Source organism: Crinia signifera, chromosome 1 (assembly GCF_055691185.1).
Source record: "Crinia signifera chromosome 1, ASM5569118v1, whole genome shotgun sequence".
In the NCBI taxonomy this organism is placed as follows: Eukaryota; Metazoa; Chordata; class Amphibia; order Anura; family Myobatrachidae; genus Crinia; species Crinia signifera.
Window position 1 is genome coordinate 171,527,739 of NC_139217.1, and position 19,745 is coordinate 171,547,483.

Below are 19,745 nucleotides of genomic sequence, written 5' to 3' on the forward strand. Positions count from 1 at the left end.
AATTTAATCACTTTCTATGCAATTTATTGCCACAGTGTCCAAATAATTGCATCCAATTGCCCTCGTGTATGGCCAGTTTACGTTTCTTTGTATTATATTTCTTTCTACAGCTCTAGGTTTGCCCATCTCTATCAGCTTGGTAGGTTTCCCATTGTCACTTTGTTGTATTTGTTCCTCCTTTTTATCCTATCTTCTCCCACAAACCACGTCTACTTGAACACCTATCCCCTCTTCAGCTTGAAGCAATCGTTAAAGCTAGGTCTGATTGCTGCATATAAGAAACGTGCATAAAACCAAGGACGAAGCTTTGGCCAATGAAAATTGCAGTCACTAATACCCCTTTAAGACATACTACCCAGGATTCCATTGCAGGTGCGCAGGTAGAGCCATTCAGACATTCGCTAGTCCCGGGAGTATGCATATGAAATCTTTTTGCGCATGTCTGAAAGGGATAAAAGCTGTGTTTCAATAAAGCTTATTAAGCACTGTTGTAAACTGAACACTACCAGATAAATATGAAAAAAACCTAGGATATAGAGCTCTAGTCTAGTGAAACAGAGATTGGGAAATGAAAGCTATCAAATGCCTTCGTTATATCAGTCTACATGGATAGTTTATAGACAAAACAGGCTTTGTTTTCATGATTACCCTTTCCCCAGCATTTCATTAAATCAATTGGATGTTGGATGAAGTTTATCCGATGTAAATTGTAACACCTACAACCATAAAAAGCTACAAAAATGCACAACAGTAGTTTGAAGGGAACAATATGTTGCAATTTTTTTCCACAACTGCTTGGCCCTTTTTTTTTTTGTCAAGGCAGGATTATTCCAGATTGCTTTAGTTCCTTTTACTAACCATAGCAACAGTTTTATCCATCCCTGAAGGCTTTTAATAGAAGGAGGCAAGGTACTGAAAACAGAGATTTTATTTATATTTTAAGCAAGCCCTGCACTTCATAAACCGTGCCAAGGAAAAAAAACCCTATACAATTTCCTTCAGTGACTAAAGTAAAGAAATTAAGTCACTGGTGAGTTTCACTATCACCATGTGCTACATAGTCTGTAAGATCCAACAGATTTTCAAATAAGACCAGAACAAGCAAAAAGTCCTATTAAAGAGTATGAATGAAGAATACAACCAAGCAGAAGCCTAGTATGCCAAAAAATTATTGAGTGGGGAATAATGTGAAAGCTAATATTAGAAAACTACAGTTGACTGCTGAGTGAATAATCTCTGCTGCTGGTATTGTTGCTTCCCCCCTTTTGCAGGCTGAGGCTGTTCAGGCATATGCGCTACATATTCTTCCTTCCTACATACACATCATGTGATGTAATATATATATAGACCAAAACAAACATACGTTACGCAACCACTAGAGGGAAAAAAAATTAGTATGACAGTCCTGTGTTGCTGCATATAGAAAATGCGACAAGCAAACATGTCGCTAGATGACAGCAAAGTGGTATGTAGGAAGTGTGTCTGGCCCTTTATTACAATGTATCATTGTTAGTGCTCCTAACTGTGGATAGTGAGGCTGGACAACACACCATCACACTACAGTTGCTTTGAAACCTAAAAAATAGACTAAAGTTAAGTCTTCACAAAGAAAAGAAAACACATCACCATGCTACACTGCCAGCTAGACTTACTGCAACAAAGCATATGATCACATGGAACCAATCCATTAGAACACAACAACAACAACACTAACTAAATAACTAACTAACACACACTTAGAAGAGGTAAGCTTACCAGTGCTAGCAATAACAGATTCATTGATGACAAATGTAGAAAAAAATGCAATATTGATTTTCTGTAAACAGACTAAAGTTGGCCACACACTAGGGCAATATACATGTCATGTCACTTTTTATAAGAATGCGGCAAGCACATAAAAAAATATACAAATTGCATGTATTTTACAATGCATGGTCCCATGTGTATAGCACCAGAGTCTGAGAGTACCACCGTCTGCAGATCTGTCAGATTACAGCCAAGCAAGGCAGGCTTGGCTGCGATATATATAGTACACAAAAGGACCACATACAATATATTGCATGCATTCCAAGTGTATAGGGGCCCTTAAGCTCAATTAATATATATTAGTTTTGGTTGCCAACATCTATAAATCAAGAAGTAACACAGAAATTAGATCACGGACATCTGGGGAAGAGAAAGCCTTCAGTTGGGTACACATTTGAGCGATGAGGATTCATTTTGACATCGGAACAAATAATGCCATCGGTGACAGATTGTGCTCACCATCACAATGTTAGTGAAGGTCATAAATATCACTGTCCCGTCCTTCATTAGCATGCATTAAAGCGCTATCGATATCATCAGACGGGATGCACAGCACCTTGTAGCTCATTGGTACACTGTGCGATATAGGCAATATGTTAAGGTGTGTACACAAGCATCGATTTGCTTTTGATTTTCCCTGTTCCACCCCTTCTCGATTTGGCCTTTGCTTTCACATTTGATCTGCACTTTTGCATTCAATATCGATTTTAAATGCAAGGTACAGTATACACATTCAATTTTGATATTTCCATGCCGGCAGTCTATTTTTCTTTTTAATATAGAAGAAAACCGGAGCACTCAAATGTGTATTAAAAATCATTCAATTTGATTTCGCTTCTATAAGCAAAACGGAATCGAAAACCTGTCAAAATCAAAGCGTGTGTATACCCCTTTAGTCTGATCTGCCCAATCTGAAAGCATATCGCCGAGTGTGTTACCAGCTTTAAGCCAGGTACACACTGGGACATCATACTGGACCCTGTGTATACATTGAGCGATGTAGTTACGGTTTTGGGCCATACTCACGGGGCAATTACAGTCCCATTTCTAAGCAATCTCTTTAGATCAGTGGTCAGGGAACAGAAGTAAATTACCCCAAACTGGGTAAAAATGAAATTCCTGGGGGTAATGGATGGTCGCACTGCCGAGCATGCATAAGAATCTATATGCATGCCCGGTTAGAGAACATATATATCTGCATGTGTTACAGTACTGTAGTGTACAAGGACCTGACACAGTGCAGTGCATCAGGACCTTGTGTATGACAAGCTTCCCTCCGTGATGCCCCAGACCCCACCCCTTTCAATTCCGCCTGCTTCTTCAGTAGTCAACTAGTTGCTTTGCCACCTCGGCAGAGCACAGTCTCTTTGCCTGGTTATAGGCTCCTATCAAAGCATACCCGTCTAGTCTAGAACGAAAAAAAATTGTTGTCACTATGGCAGCCATTGGTCATCATCATCATGTATGGCTGTGTGGTAAAAAAAAAAAAAAAAAAAATTGTGCACCACACACAGCCATACATTGTAATTATCACCATCATATTCAATAACTGCCAGGCTGTGATTTCCTTTGTTTCAAAACAAGGGGGTAACGTCGGCATATCTAAATATATTTTGGGGTAAACAGGTAAAAAAGTTCCCTAACCCCAGGTCTAGATGATTAAAAAATGAAGATCACTCAGTGTATGGCCCCCGGTGACGGCGATGCGCAGTTTCGCTCGTCGCTATCAACTGACTAGATTTATAATGCATGCAGTATAAATGTAGTCATCCCTAGTGTTCTCTCAATTGGGAACACTGGCCGTGTCAAATCGCTCACCATACTGATCCCATTGACCAGTGTGTACAGGGCATTAAGAGGCATCCACTCCGGGTGATTTTCACTCCATTTCTAAGCAATCTGACCAAATGGCTTTAACATGGAGAAGTGATCTCTCCATGTGCATAGATCCAGGCGATGTGCAGTCCCACACATCACCCACAGGGAAAGGCAGTGTCAAGATCGCGAGGCTTTGCCTATAAACAATGGGCAAAGCCTCACTCTGCACAGAAAGCAGTGTGGATCATGGGTGTACCAGGATGTGTGCTGAGCAATTGTGCTTAAGCACATCGCTCAGCCTCCTTGCACCCGGCGTGTACGGTGCTTTAGAGCAACATATCGCTCCTTCCTTCATTACATATGCCATAGATTGTAAGCTTGCAGCAGGCAGGGCCCTCCAACCTCTATACACACACAAATATTGGGGAAAGAGGGGGGGGGACTGGACACCATATTTTTAAACATAAAAGACTGATGCACCTAGAGTGTGCATCAGTATTGTTCTCTTTTTTTCCCTCCAACCTCTATGTCTGTCTTAAGCTGGGTACACATATGTACAATTTCATTTTTCTTGCGACCGTTCGATCGACCGAATACACGTTCGGCCGTCCAAAACATACGACCGATCTGCGCGTACACATATGTACAATTTTACTTCCGACGTCCGATGTACTCCCGTCCAAACAATCGCAAGAAAAAGATGGGCGTGCTGCTTTTGGGAGGAATGATCGCAGGAACGGGCTGCATATCGATCGAACGTGCGTACACATGTCACTTTTCTTTCGAGAAGAACGGCCCGACGATTGTACATATGTGTACCCAGCTTAACACCCAGTTTGTTCTTTCAGTGTTGTCATCAGTTGTAAAGTGCAACGGAATCTGCTGCGGTACTATATAAGAAACTGTAAGTGGATTAATGATCGCTAACATTATTGCCATGAAGCAGTGCCAGTTGCTAGCGACCACAGGCACCCCACAAACCAGGAGTACACATTGAGTGATATTGCCAATTTGTTATGCCATTTCAGGCAGAGACACAAATCGGGCCGATATCATCCCAGTGCACAGCCAGCTATAACTTATTGGGACAGATGTTTACTAAGCTAGAAAAATGATTAAATGGAGAGTAATAAACCACCAACCAATCAGCTCCTACATGTCATTTCTCAAACACAGCCTGTAACAAGGCAGCAGCAGATTGGCTGGCACTTTATCACTCTCCATTTCATCACTTTTCAAGCTTAGTACATCTCATCTGGCCCATTGCATCTTATCCTGGCCAGGGGGAGCAAATCCTCATATTGGAGGCTAGTAACCCCAAGCAGCACACGGTTTTTCTCATGGGCCAGAAGCAGAAGAGAAACAAAGAGCAGAGGAGGGGAGAAGTACACACACATGCATGCTAGGGAGGGAAGTGCATGGAGAGGAAGCAGGAGGGACGACGATATAGGAATACACAGTGTTATAGTGTACATACAAAGAGCAAATACATGAGGTTATAGGTAGTAATTTGGGGCAACGTGTGACACTGTTACTCGTTGGGATCGGGGACATTAGGGGAGCAGCGTGTACATGGGGGGGGGGGATAAGGGAAGTGGAGTGGGGCACCGTGGAGGGGGGGGGGGGGGCAGGGGAAGTGGATTGGGGCCCCGGGGAAGGGGGGTAGCGCGTGCAGTGAGGCGGGGGGCCCGGGCACATGTGCACACAGAAACATGCCAAGACAAAGCCTCGCACCGCCTCCCCCTCCGACGCCGACACTCACCTGCATTCAGCGCCTCCGAGTACGGGCTCACTGGCGGCGGCTGTTGCTGCTCTCCTGCCGGGCCTGGCTGCTGCTGGCTGGGGGTAGGCGCTGAGCGGGAGCCGTCGGTCAGTAAATACATGCAGGCAGGAGCGGGGGAGCGGGCCGAGCTCAGCACTCCTCGGTGTCTCCCTCTCTCTGGCTGCCGCTTCCCGCCGCCGTGCTCCGATCCCAGTCGTGCGGCTCCCCGGGCGCTGGCTACGGGCGCTAGTGCTGTTGCTGCCGCCCGCTGCGTGCTGGGGGGATATAAATATTGAGATGAATAATCAGGGTGAGGAGGAGGAGGATGTGTGTGTACACTGAGGGGGATAAGGGGCGGTCACAGGCCGGGGCGGGCCCTGCTGCTGCTGAGGAGGTGATGATGATGATGATGGTGGTGGTGATGAGGGAGGAAGAGGAGGAGACACGGCCGGGGAGGGAGCAGCCTCTGCTATATTTAGCCTATGGGGTTACGTACCCTTCAAGTCACCATGGGGTCTAGGCAGCAGCATGTTGCTTTGGGGAGGGGGCAATAGGTAGGGCCAGTTGTATTATACGTCATCTGGCAGGGGAGGGGGGTTAAGATGGCAGCTGTGTGTGGCCATGCATAGTAGACGCTCACTTGGCAGGGGACCTTTGCAAATAAAACAATGTGATCACTAATTGAAGGTGATACTTTTAGTAGGTGACAGAAATAGAATGTAAGTTGTCAAAGCTGTAAGACCTCTTCACATATACAGTAAGTGTCCTTAGGGGGTCAAATATGATCTGAGGTCAAGATGTAAACAACTGCAATGTGGTGGAAGCATTTGGTAAGGAACAAAATAATATGAGGTGATGACTGAGACAAACAGGTTCTGCTAGAATAATATAGAGCCATGGATAGCATCAAAGTTGTGCTCAAGTGGACAACAATGTTTATTTCCGGCAGCTTATGTAGTTTAGTGTCACAGTGATGCTAATGAACATGCGGCTATGCCGCCAGTATTTATGAAGACTCACCTTTCCGGCAAGGTACAGCAAAGTCCTCAGTGGCTTTTTCTGCTCTGTTGCCTGCAAAACTATTGCTGACTATTGCCAGGCTACTGTGTAATGCCCATGGGCATCAGATATATCTACTCTTCGCACTTCCCTTTGTCTGGCAATGGGGACCATACTACTAACACAATCTATAGATGTCATGAACTTTACAGTGACAACCAACTGTAAACTAAGCTTACTGCTGTTAAATACTGAATAGAGCTCAGCGAGTGCTAAAGCTGGTATGTAATTTTGTTATATCAAGGCCATGGTAGGGTGGCGAACCCCGGGGGATTTTTTTTAAATCCCAGGATTCAGGATTGAAAAATGTTCTATCCTGGGATTGAGCCACCCTAGTATCTGTGCATTTGTTTAAATAGATTCCACTCCCCCCAAACCAGCACCCCGCAGTGTTACTTACATGGAGCTGGCCAGTGGTGGCAGGCAGCAGCTGGATTGGTGCTGTGGGCGGGATGTGCCGTGTGACCTCTGACTACGTCATGCTGCGCACAACCAGGGGCAGGAGCAGCCGGCAGCGTCTAAGTGGGTGTTTTGCCCATGCTAATCCCAGGATCAAATTGCAGCAATTTAGAACGAAATCCCAGGATACTGCTGATATGGCCATTATAACCCATAGTAACAACAGAAAGCTTCTTTTTTGGGGTGATGTGGTTAACATCCTGGCAGCAGAATCCCAACTCACAGCCAGAAGACCAGCTCAGGAATACCGGCATCGATGGAGATGCCGGAATCCCGGTATTCTGACCACCAACATTCCATTATTATCCAAAGATCCAAAGTTTTCTGTAATTAAATCAACACTTTCTATGGTATAGGCCAGGGGTGGCCAACCGGTCAGAGGTAAAGAGCCGAAAAATATCGGTAGTCAAGCTAAAGAGCCGACATCATGCGTGCGCCGAAGGCGCATGCGCCAAAAAAGGGGGCGTAGTCTATTTTGACCCCCTGGGTGGGTGTGATACAAATATGCCTCCAATAGTGCAGTGCCATATATACATATGCCCCCAATAGTGCCAGATACACATATGCCCCCCACGGTGCCAGGTATGCACCACACAATGCCTGGTATGTCCCCACAGTGCCAAAAAGCTGGTATACCCCTACAGTGCCACAAACTGCTATGCCCCCACAGTGCCACAAACTGCTATGCCCCCACAGTGCCACAAACTGCTATGCCCCCACAGTGCAAATTTCCCAGCAGCAGCACTCACCGTTGTTGCTGCTGCTGCCAGGCGGGGAGAGGACAGTCTGGTGTCCCCCTGCAGTCCTCCTGTTATGTCACCGATGGGAGGAGAGCACAGCACACCACGCGTCTCCTTCCCCCTCACTTCCCTGTGACTGGGCCGCACACCAATCAAAGCTCACTGGCCGGCTCCTGATTGGCTGCTGGCCCACAATCTCTGATTGGCGGACGGCCCAGACACAAGGATGCACAAGGGGTGAGACACAAGGATGCGCGCTCTCCTCCCCTCAGAAGGAGAAGGGATTCAGGGAACCGGCAGCAGGGGGGACTGGGACAGACGTGGGCGGCGGGCAGCAGTGGGAGCAGGAGCCGCACTTTTCAAGGGGGAGAGCCGCATGAGGCTCAAGAGCCACAGGTTGGGCACCACTGGTATAGGCAATGCAGGTGAATGGCTAAGACACCATCAAGCAGGCATCGTGGCCAGTGGCGAAACTATAGTCCCGCAGCCCCCACGGTGGCGGGGAGATGCTAAGAAGGTGGGGGGGCCAGGGGGGGTCTGCGGAACTATAGTTTCCGCCGGTGCTCCTGCCCCCCCCCCCCCCCAGAAAAGGTAACACCCTCCTTACCCCGTTTCCGCCGGACACGCTGATCTGTCGGGTCCCCGGCTCTCCCGGCTACAGCTGCTAATAAGTGACACTCGGAAAATGGCTGCCCCCATACAGTAGACAGTTTTTAAAGTTGCTAGAGGAGGCTGCCGCCTCCCTCTAGCATCCTCAAAAACTGCCTGCATTATGGGGGCAGCCATTTTCCGAGTGTCACTTTTTATTAGGAGCCGGGGACCCGACAGATCTGCGTGTCCGGCGGCAACGGGGTAAGGAGGGTGATAACTTTTCTGGGGTGGGGTGGGAGGAGTGTTAACTTATGGGGGGCGCCTAAAATTCCCGGTGGGGGGGGGGGCTCTTTAAATGTAGTTACACCATTGGGATTAGACACCAGCAAACATTGCAGCCCACCCAGTGGGATTAGATACCAGCAGACATCAGAGCCCATCCAGTGGGATTAGAAACTTTTTAAGGGGCACAAGCTAAAATGTTGGCACCAATTTGGACAAGGCCAGCTCTCAGTGAGAACATGGAATTTCTGAGCATGCTTCTCATTCATTTTTTTTTTTTTTTTACAATAATATTTTTAACATGAAATTCACATTTTGATAATAGTGAGTGGCCCCTTATTGTTCCTGGCCCTATACATTCAGAATGGAAAAATATTAACTACATTTTACTAAACTAAGGGGCAGATTTATTAAGCTTGGTGAAGTGATAAAGTGTCTGTTTTTTATCACCAGCCAATCAGCTCCTAACTGTGAAGTTGCAGGCTTGGTTTGAAAAAATGACAGGTAGGAGCTGATTGGCCGGTGATAAAAGTACCGGATAATACTTACCGATAATTCATTTTCTTCTTAGAAATCCCATGACAGCCTACTCTGGGATATTTTCCCTTCCTCCTCAATGTAGACAGGTTGATTTTTTTTTCCTCCGTCTAGGACTGCCCACCTCAGGTACATAAGCCAGCTCCTCCCCTCTCCACGTGTCTTTTGACTGTCTCCTAAAATTGAACAGGAGAAAAAAATCATACCAAACAGGGAGGGCAACTAATCGGCTGCCATGGGATCTCTAAGAAGAAAAGGAATTATCGGTAAGTATAATTCGGTACTTTCTTCTATGATCCCATGGCAGCCTACTCTGGGACATCCCAAAGCACAAAAAAGGGTCGGGCACCACATGACTGCAATATTATTTATTTAAGGCACAATTTAGCACATGAGCACCAAACAAATTCGAAGACACATCCAAAGAGTAATGTCTGGCATTCGTGTTGACAGAAAACCACGTAGCAGCATTACAGATATCAGCAACTGAAGCTTGTGCCTTCCTGGCCCATGATACCGCCACTGCTCTAGTCGAGTGTGCCTTGATGATAGGTGGTATGGTCTGGCCTTCTTGTTCATAGATGTAGGAAATTAATGCTCTGATCCATCTAGCCAGAGTCTGTTTGGAAGGCACCAAACCCCTTCTAGGACCTGCAGGGACTATGAACAAATGTCCAGATTTCCTGATCTCTTTGACTCTATCCAGGTAGATGGTGAGTCCAGTAAGTGCCAACTTCTTTCCTCATCATTACTAGGCTCTGCATGAAAGGCTGGGAGAATGATCTCCTGACTCATATGAAACCTGGACACTACTTTAGGTAGAAAATCAGGGTGAGTTCTAAGTAACACCTTGTCCGGCAACAGTAACAGATAGGGTTCTTCAGCCCACAATGCCTGGATTTCACTTATCCTCCTGGCCGATGTGATAGCCACTAAAAAGATTACCTTCCATGTAAGGAACTTCAAGTCCGCTTCTACCAATCGCTCAAATGGCCCTTTCATCAAAGCTTTCAGAACCAAATTGAGATCCCAAGGTGCTACCAATGATTTGCGGTCTCAGCCTCTTCACTGCTCTACAGAATCTGACAATTAGATCATCTTTAGCCAGCCTGCGATCCAATAAGACACTTAAGGCCAAAATCTGACATTTCAAGGTGGAAATAGTAAGTCCCAGGTGGTATCCATGACATAAAAATTGCAACACCTGTGCCACCGACACCTCCGCCAGGACCACAGGATCTCCCAACCAGGCCAAGAACTTCTTCCATATCCTATAATATGCCAAGGATGACACCTGCTTCCTTGCATGTAGCAAAACCCCAATCACTTGGTCTGACAATCCCTGGCTCCTCAAGGATTACCTCTCAATTTCCAAGCCCTGAGACAAAATATCCCTGGATTGGGGTGGGAAACTGGGCCTTGTTTCAGCAGATCTGGTATAACTGGTAATACCATGGAATCTTGAACCGGCAGCCTCAATATTACCGGAAACCACGGCCTTCTTGTCCAGAACAGGAGTTTGGCTATTACCGTTACTTGTTCTTCCCGAATTTTTTTCAAGACTCGACCTATGAGCTGAATTGGAGGAAAGACATACCCCAGCTGGAAGTTCCACGGGACTGATAAGGCATTGACTGCCAATGCTGCTGGATGATATAATCTGGCGAAGAATGCTATTACCTTGCAGCTTCTCTGAGTCGCCATGACATCCACTTCTGGCATGCCAAATCTTTGTGTCACCATCTGAAAGACCGCCTGATTCAGCTCCCATTCTTCCTGCTGAATGTCTCTCCTGCTCAGGTAATCTGCTACAACTTTCTCCTTTCCTGGCATATACACTGCCGATAGAGACTGTAAATTCTTCTCTACCCAAGACAGGATATTTCCAGCCATAGACATCAGAGATCTGCTTCTCGTGCCCCCTTGGTGATTCAAATGGGCCCTCACCGTCACATTGTCTGAAAAGATCCTCAGGTAAGTACACCTCACTTGGTCCTGAAAGTGCCTTATCGCTCTCCATACTGCCATCATCTCCCTCATATTGGAGGACAACGAGCTCTCTTTCCGTGTCCAGTTGCCTTGAGCTGACAGTCCTAGAAGATGGGCACCCCATCCTGTCTGACTTGCATCCGTGGTCAAACTCAAAAACCACGGCTGATGCAGTGACATGAACCTCTCCTGAAGCCCCTGCGACCACCACTTCAGGGATTCTCTCAATCTCTAATGCAACTGGATCCTCGTTAACTTGTGCCTTTTGCACCTCACGTACGGAAGAAGTTCCCACTGTAGGCTCCTCATTCTCCACTGTGCCCAGAGAACAATGTTGATAGTTGACACATCATCCCTAACAGTTGTATGCCTGACTCTAATATCATGTGTTGATACTTCAAACAACTTAATACAAGTTCCCGAATCTTCGTCCATCTTTCTGACGACAAAGCCACCTGGAATCTTGAAGTGTCTATCAACACACCCAAAAACTGTATCACTTGAGATGGTTGAAGCTTGCTTTTCTGCCTGTTGATCACCCAACCATGCCTTTCCAGGTAATTCATTACCATCTCCAGGCTGCTTCTAGTCTCTGCTTCTGTGTCGCCTGCAATCAACAAATCGTCCAGATACGGCCATATCTGAACCCCCTGCTCTCGTAATCTTGCTATTAAAGTTATAAGAACCTTTGAAAAGACTCTTGGTGATGACGTCAGTCCGAAGGGAAGGCATGTGAACTGGAAGTGTTCCTTGAATAGACAGAATCTCAGGAACCTCCTGTCCAGCTGACATATTGGCACGTGATAATAGGCATCTTTCAGATCCAATGCAGCCAGAAAAACATTGGGCCTGATCCCTGCCAGTATCGACGTTAGTGTTTCCATCCTGAGTTTTTTCTTTTCCAGAAACCCATTCAGTCTTCTGAGATCTAGAATCGATCTGAAACCGCTTTCCTGCTATGCTTTGTCACCAAAAACAGATTTGAGTAAAACCCTGTCTTCCATTGGGAACTTGGCACTCTTTCTATTGCCTTTCTCTCCAGTCTTCCGTGTGGCGGCCGAGATACCATAAATCTGTCTCTTCCCGGGCGCTGACGGAACTGAAGTCTGTAGCCATTCCTTACAATAGACATCACCCATCTGTCCTCTATCGACCCTTGCCAAACTTCCGCAAAGGTCAACAGCCTTGCTCCCACCGGAGCACCTCCGGCATACTCATTGTCTCGGGTAACCTCTGCCTGGTTAAAAAAAATGACACAACGTCCAAGGAAGCCTTGCAGATGTAGCCAACCGCTCTCTGCATAATTTCCAAATTTTTTAGCAGATACTTCCTGGAAATCCTCTCTTCAAAGTCTTTATGCATATCCGAGCCCCACAGCCTTAGGGCTCTGGCTGAGGAGGCAATAGCCATTCCCGCCTTCAAAGATACTGCTGCCGACATATGCAACTTCTTTAGAGAATTTTTTATCCATGGCATCCTTGAAGGAAGAACCATCCTCTAAGGGAATATGGTCTTAGAGGTTAGCTCGGCAACCGCCGCATCCACTCTAGGCACTGAACACCAGGACAGCAGCTGATCATCCTTGAATGGATACATTCTTTCAAGTCTGGGCAACGGCCCCAACCTCTTTTCCACCTAATTCCATTCCTTAATGATTAATTATTTCATTACTCTATGTACTGGAAAAGTCCTGCCTTTCCTAGCTCGGTCTTCAAACAGTTTATCCTATGGCACTTTTTCTTTATAATCGATCGCTTTATGTATGTTCTTCAACATACATAAGAGGTCATAAGAGCTCTTGTCTTCCTCTCCCGATTCACCGCTGGATGAATCTGGTTGATCTTCCTGCCATTCTTCTGATGAATCGCCAACATCGTCATCAATTCCTGCTTGCGATCTTGATCTCTTGGACTGCAATGCTAGTTCATCCTTAGTGACAAAAGATTTTTTCATCCACTCCATCAGTTGTTTCAACATGTCCGGCTGCACCATATCTACCGACGCAAGAGGTTTGCTACACTCTTCGCACTTGCCATTTTTCGTCAGAACCAGCAGAGTCTTGTCACAAATTACGCAGTTAGAGACAGCCTTCTGCTTGCGACTCCTCTTCTTAGCTGGCGAAGAAGACCCACTAAAAGTGTAACATTAATTAATACCTAACTAGAAATAAAGAATTCTAATTGCCCATAAAACATAGACATAGGCTTACCTCAAATGGGCAGACGCAGACTTATGGGGAGAATGCACCATGTCATCAGACAGATCCATCATCTCACAGCAGCCGCAGCAGCTCTAACACTCTCCTGAAGGGCTTACAGCGCTCAGGGAGTTAAATCAGCTGCCACCGGAAGTGCTAGCACCGACCCGGAAATAGGTCCTCTCACTGTAGATGATAAAAGCCCTCCCGCCCCCCTGCGCTTGCGCCTCCGCCCGTTGCAGGCACAGTTAGTTCAGCGCACACAACTTCTAGTCACAGCCGTGTCAATCCCCCGCCGCCCACAACTACCCGGAGCGTGCTGAACGCTAGCCGGCAGAGGCGGAAAGCCGATCAGGATGACGATAGGTGAAGCAGGAAAAACAAAAAGGGCAATCTTCACCTCATCTTCCATCCCCAGTCTGGTCAGGTACGCCTGGCAAAACAAACCAACCTATACTGTCTAACCTAGGAGACAGAAAAAAAGACACGTGGAGAGGGGAGGAGCTGGCCTATGTACCTGAGGTGGGCGGTCAACCTGTCTATATTGAGGAGGAAGGGAAAATATCCCAGAGTAGGCTGCCATGGAAATCAGAGAAGAAAACCAGACACTTTGGGTGAGATTTAATAGGATGAGAGATTCAGAAAGTGAGAGATTTGGTAAGAAATCTCCAGTTTTTTTAAAGCGGCAATCATTTACACTACAAAACCAGTTTGATTTTGAAATGTAAATGATTGCCGCTTTAAAAAAACTGGAGATTCCTTCACAAATCTCTCACTTTCTAAATCTCTCATCCTATTAAATTTCACCCTTTATCACTTCACGAGCTTAATAAATCTACCCTGATTGTAACTCTGCAGCATCTATGCAGGCCAAAGGCTGACACCATGCAAATTGCCTGGACACAATACCTATTGGTTAAATAGGATCTATAGTTTTTTCATTGTTATTTAGATCAAGTTAAGTTTATGAAAAGCAATTCCTGAATAGTGGTTATAATAAACCAAGTGCCAAAAAAGCTATGGAACTTTGTGCTGAGCAATCTAGTTAAGCACAGATACTCCGCACACAGCAGCACTGCACTTTGTGCTGATTGTTCTCAATAGAGAGAACATGGGCGATGACTAGATTTTTGACTGCATGCAGTCAAAAATCTAGTCAAGCGATAGCAGTTCGCAAAACCACACATAGTCAGATCGCTTAAAAATGGGGATGAATGGGGAGTGGAAAATTATAATACCAAATTCAATTGAGCAGTTAATTGAAAAAGGTAACATTGGTCATAGAAAGGATCAAACTTTGATTTATATCATTAAAAAGAAAACAAAGTTTTTTGCTTTTTGTATATAATATACAATGTATATATTAAAAAGAAAACAAAAAAAAAACATTTTTGCTTTTTTTATACCATACAAGGTATCTGTATGGTATTATTTTTATACCAATTTCATGGATGTGAAATAAGTGATCTGAAATAACACAGATTCAGACACTTTTGGCAGGCCATTCTGTGCACATTATACATCAATTTAGCTGTTGGTTTGTCAAGTAATTTATCAGTATTCTTGGTGAGCCAAGACTGTTTTTCCAGTTTAGCAAAATACCATGACGAGCTATAATGAAACAGGCTCTCATGAGGATCAACACAGTGCTGCAAGGAATACGTTTATTAGAGTCACCTGCCTCAGAAATCGCCTATTAGTATCAACAGCGTCTCAGTTTAGAAGCCAAATAAATGCTTCACTTAGTTCAAACAGTAGTCACATCGGAATATTATATGTTCAGAGGAGTTTGTGTGAATCAGGCCTAAATTGATGAGAACTTTTGAATGAAAGAAATATTAACCTTTTATGAGCCCTTGTGCATGTAAATGGACAATATAAAAAAATATATATAATGTGTAGACTGTAAGTATCCATTTAAATGTATGAAAATATGTAAACAAATATTGAATTAGAACAAGTCACATGTTTTGGTGTATGAGCTACAATACTTTATGGAGGTGCGTATCTACAACTTGGTGGGCCCCATAGCAAAATCTTGAAAGGGCCACCACACACACACACACACACACACACACACACACACACACACACACACACACACACACCACCACCATTGTCACTACAATGTCCCTTATGAGAGCACAAGAGTGAGAGAGAGTGAGGGGACTGAGAGACAAAAGGGTGTCAGGGGAGAGAGAAAGAGGAGCAAGAAGAGAGGTAGGGTTTTGTGGATAAAGAGGGAATGAGAGAAAGGGGTGTGAGAGAGGGTATTAGAGAAAGAGAAAGGGATTAGAAGAGAAAGCTAGTGTCAGAGAGAGAGACAGGGAGAAGCAAGAGAGAGGGAGGGTAGCGAGAGGGAGTGAGAGAGAAATAGTGTCAGGAAGGGTGAGAAAAAGAGGGAAGCAAGAGAGAGAAAGTATCAGGGAAAGAAAGAGGGAGAGACAGAAGAAGTGAGTGTATCAGGGAGAGATAGAGAATATGTCAGCAAGAAATAAAAATCAAGACAGTGTCAGGGAGATAGTCTGGGAGAGAATAAGAAAGTGTCAGGGGAAGAGAGAAGGACAGAGACAGTGTCAGAGAGAGGGAAACAGAGAGTGTCAGGGGTGAGGGAGTCCATGGGGGTTATTCTGGTTCAGGCACAAAGGCAAATTCCTTCTCAATTGGACATAACCATGTGCAGTGCAGGTGGGGCAGATGTAACTTGTGCAGAGAGAATAAGATTTGGATGGGGTTTTAATTCAAAGTGAGATCTATATTGCAGTATAAAAATAAAGCAGTCAGTATTTTCCCTGCACAGAAACTAAGGTACTTATGTAGTATCTGGGCTGCCGATTTTTTGATTGTATGCCTTAAGTTAAGGCATACAATCAGATGCGATGCGATGCGATATCGCATCGCATCGCATACGATGCGATGCGATGCGATGACCCGATTTTTCCATAGGATTCAATGTTAAAATGGACTGAGTCCATTTTAACATGGAATTCAATGGGAAAAAGGGGTCCTTTTCATACCCCTACTATCCAAGTGGGCATGGAGTTGGATATAAACCTGTGGCGAGCGTAGCGAGCCACCGAGCCCGAAGCGTGGCGAGCGAAGCGAGCCCCGCGAGGGGACGGTATTCTGTGTCCGCTCGCCACGCTTCGGGCTCGGTGGCTCGCTACGCTCGCCACAGGTTTATATCCAACTCCATGCCCACTTGGATAGTAGGGGTATGAAAAGGACCCCTTTTTCCCATTGAATTCCATGTTAAAATGGACTCAGTCCATTTTAACATTGAATCCTATGGAAAAATCGGGTCCATCGCATCGCATCGCATCGCATCGCATGCGATTTGGTCGGGTGCGATGCGATGCGATGGACCCGATTTCAAAATCGGCAGCCCAGTTACTACATAAGTACCGAAACTAAATAACTCACCCAAATCTAAATCCATTTGCATATTTTGCATCTGCCCCCCCCCCCTGCAGTGCACATGGTTTTGTCCATTTGAGAATGAATTTGCCTCTAAGAGTGAACTAGAATAAGGCCCATGGTCACAAGTCATGTTATGCAACACTGCTCTCTCCATTATTTGAATTATGCCACACATTAGTGCCACTTAACTTTAGGTAGAGACCCTCATATACATTATGCCAGATAGCACCCCCTTAAACACATCACACCAGGCAGACCCTCTTTTACATGTTTCTCCAGGTAGAGTTCCCTTTTACACATTATGCCAGGTAGAATCCTCTTTTACGCGTTATGCCAGGTAGAGCCTGTTTACATACATTACGCTAGGTAGAGCCCCTTATATACATTAATCCAGACAGAGCCCGATTACACATTCTGCCAGGTAGAGCCCCCATTACACATTACACCAGGTAGAACCCCCTTTTACACGATATGCCAGGTAGAACCCCCTTTTACATGATACACCAAGAAAAACAACCTTAAATATGTTACATCAGACAGAGCCAACGTTACATATTACGCCAGATAGAGCCCATTTTTATATGTTACATCAAGTAGAGCCCACTTTTACACTTTATGAAAGGTAAAGCTCCCGTGACGCATTACACCAGGTAGACCATCTTATACACATTATGCCAGGTTGATCCCCATTATAGACATTATGACAGGCAGATCCCCCTTATACACATTATGCCCAGACTGAGCCCTGTTATAATTACGCCATTCAGAACTTCATTATCGGTAACACCAGGCAGAGCCCTGTTACACATTACACCAGGCAGAGCCTCCTTATACACTTTATGATAGACAGAGTCCTGTTACACGTTACACCAGACAGAGCCCTCATTACAGGTTATGCCATGCAGAGCCCCCATTACATGTTACACCAGGCACATTACACCAGTCTGCTGTCTGCCCGCCGAGTGAATCAACCAGCCACTACAGCATCAGAAGGGAGTACTTCTTATCAACAGACAAGTGTGATAGCACACTGCATGGACTCCCAGTCTAATGGGATCAAACTCGCTGATCACAAAGTTGGAAAGGTCGCTCACTTACAACAACATACGGAGCGGCAAAGACTTCTGATTGTGCAAACATCCAAAGGGTTTTGGGAGTCTGGAGCTAGTCCTTTGAGACTAAAAACCAATATGGGTATGTGCTGCCCATCAATAAGCCCCACTACGTCTGTATATAAAAAACTGGCACAGAAATTATAATTATTATTCATCTATTCAGAGCGTTCATGTGACCTATATGGTTTTTGACTAAACCATTTATTGTGCTATTATTGGGAGCACAGGAAGAGTCATTTTTTTATCTCTCAGTGAACTGCTTACATTAATTAATCACAGCATCGCATATGGACCTTATACCAGTGTGTCAGGCTATGCTCATATTTTAAAATAACCCCCGAGAGGTTTTTGGGTGTGGTATAACTGTTTATTATCATTTTTTTATTTTATTTTTATTTCTAGTTTTATTAACTTTTTTATTTTTCATACATTTTCTATTTTTATCATGTATAATTGTGATATTAATAAATTGATTTTGAATTATATTGTGTATGTATTATCTAGCACCACATAGAAGTGTTCCTTTCTTAGTCTTTCAATTTTGGAGGCTGGCATACCACCACTATTGTGGCAGCTGATAAACAAATTTACTAGGTCACTAGCTGCTCTAGCACCATACAACACACCTTCTGAGAGCCAGCATGATACATTAGGCCATGCAGAGCCCCCAATACACGCTAAGCCAGGCAGAACCCCATTACACGATAGGTCAGACAGAAACCCGTTACACCAGACAGAGCCCCTATTACACCAGGCAGAGTCGTTTTATGCCAGGCAGAGCTGGCATTACACATTATGCCTGGCAGAGCCCTGTTATGCCAGACAGAGACAGTGTTATATGTTATGCTACACAGAGTCCCCATGATGCCAGGTAGAGTCCCTGTTAAATGGTCCTCCAGATAGAGACCCCTTTTATATGCTACTCCAGGTAAATACCCCTTTTATGCATTACATCGGATAAAACCTCCTTTATATATATTATGCCAGGCAGAGCCTCCTTTGTGCCAGGAAATGCCCCCGTTATTCCATGCAGAGTCCCCATTACATGTTATGCCAGGCAGAGCACTTCAGGGAGAGATGAGGGGATGGGGTTTTTACCTGTTGTCAGCAGCTGCATAAGTTTCTGTTGAGGGCAGGAACTGAACCCGATGCACCCTTGGTAGTTTCGACTTTATGTACGAAAAATTAAAATGAACAAACCAAATATTTTGGGGGGGTTACTTAGGGCCTCAATCGTTTATTTTAACAGTCTCACTAATTTGATCCATCAGAAACCAAGTGTCAAGGAACACAGACTGTGGACATGAGATCAGAGGAAGTTTGTCTTTTTGGGCTGAAGAGTCCAAACTTTAGTTTAGTTTAGTTGGTATAGTTACGCTACTGTGAGTTTGGTTACCTTCCACATCAAGCTCCTGCTTTGATGCATAGCCTAGTAGTGTAAAAAGCACAGGTTTTGCCGCGACCCAAAAATCACACATTCGTAGAAAACATCAAAATCACAAATGCAATAGGATGCAATTTTTCAAATCGCACCCTAAACATTGCCAAACATTGCCAAAAATCCCAGTTTTAGCATTCCCTTATAGCAAACCTGTGGCAAGGCATGCTAGGATTTGTAGTTTCACAACAGCTAGAGAGCCACAAATTGGCCAGGGTGTAGAGTGATCTTCTGTTTAATAAAAGAACATATATTTACATATTGTTTGTGTAGTGTTATTCTTTGTTTAGAAAGATATAAAAATACAAAAGAAGAGTATAAAACTAAAGAGAAATATAAGATGAGCCTGAGGGCCAATTGTAATAGGGTGTGAGAGTCAGAAAGTGAGAGATTTTGGGAGAGTTTTCTCATTTTTCTTAAAGTGGCAATAATTTAAACTGCAAAACCATGTTGATTTTGCCATTCCACTAATTTAAAAAAATGGAAACAGTCCCAAAATTTCTGATTATCACACCGTATTACATTTGGCCCT

General features: G+C 44.7%; 1 protein-coding gene across 1 annotated transcript in view; it reads right to left on the minus strand.

Annotated features, from left to right (window-relative positions):
• CNOT6L (CCR4-NOT transcription complex subunit 6 like) overlaps positions 1-5,520 on the minus strand; it is a 41,840-nt gene extending 36,320 nt beyond the window's left edge. The window contains exon 1 of the mRNA XM_083177046.1: positions 5,387-5,520. The gene's annotated coding sequence lies outside the window, so the exon portion shown is untranslated. The remainder of the gene's footprint in view (positions 1-5,386) is intronic.
• Positions 5,521-19,745: the final 14,225 nt, after the last annotated feature.